We start from the raw sequence: 1,066 nt of genomic DNA, 5'->3' as shown, positions 1-1,066 counted from the left end.
TGTAAGTAAGATGGTGCAGTATTTGTCTTTTTGAGTCTGGCTTATTTCACTTAGCATAATGCCCTTCAAGTTCATCCATGTTGTAGCAAATGGCAGGATTCTTTCTTCTGTGTGGTCGAGTCTGCTGTTGAAGAAGTTCACTAAACTTCTTTAAGAGGATTATTCTGAATTCTTTGTCAGAAAACTCATAGATTTCCATTTCTTTTGGGTCAGTTATAGGAGCTTTATTAGTTTCCTTTGGTGGTGTCATGTTCACCTGATTTTTCGTAATCCTTAATTCCCTATATAGGTATCTGTGCATTTGAGTAAACAGTTCCCTCTTCCAGACTTTATAGGTTTGTTTTAGCAGAGAAGTTCCTTCACTAGTCAGTCTGAGGTTTTGGACAGGTCAGCTGGTAGTGTCCTTGGGCAGGTAGGGCTTGCTATGGGGTCTATTTTGGGGCAAAACCACTGCCGGAGCTCTGAGGAGAGGGGGTGTGTTGCTGGCTAGGAATAGTTGGATGGGAATGCTGGCTTGGTTTTCTGCCCAAGTGCAGCTATAGGATGGGCTCTGCAGTTGCCCAGATTCCCTGGTCAGGCTTCCCAATTGGTAGGAACAGGGTGGTGTGGGGGACCCTCAGCAGTAGGCAGGGCTATGAAAAAGCATTTTTTCCCTAGGTGGGGCAGCACAACAGGTTTCAAGGCCAGCAAGGCTTGTTGTTTGTGGTCTGGATCAGGCAGAGCTGTTCACCAAGTTTCCTAGCCAGATGTGGCCACTGTCTTGCCCTTGCACAGGTGAAAAGCCTGTGGTTGGAATTTCTACTTGGGCTAAGATGCAAGTAGGAACTTGATCTGCCAAGGTCCAAGTGCTGGTTGCTGTAAGCTTTGTTCCTTTTGCCATCACCATCTGATCTCCAGTACTCAAGTCCTACAGATTCCCCTCAAGATCCCTGTGAAGCAAGACCTGAGTGGGCCTCCCAGAAAGTGACCCACAATGCTGAGAGAGCTGGATGTCAACCTTGGGGTCTCTTTTCCTCATTGGGGAAACCATAGGCCAGGAGTCCTTCTTGGTGTGGTGCTGCGCCAG

This window comes from Pteropus vampyrus, unplaced genomic scaffold (assembly GCF_000151845.1).
Source record: "Pteropus vampyrus isolate Shadow unplaced genomic scaffold, Pvam_2.0 Scaffold152, whole genome shotgun sequence".
NCBI classification, from domain to species: Eukaryota; Metazoa; Chordata; class Mammalia; order Chiroptera; family Pteropodidae; genus Pteropus; species Pteropus vampyrus.
Note: the sequence above shows the minus strand (reverse complement) of the source record.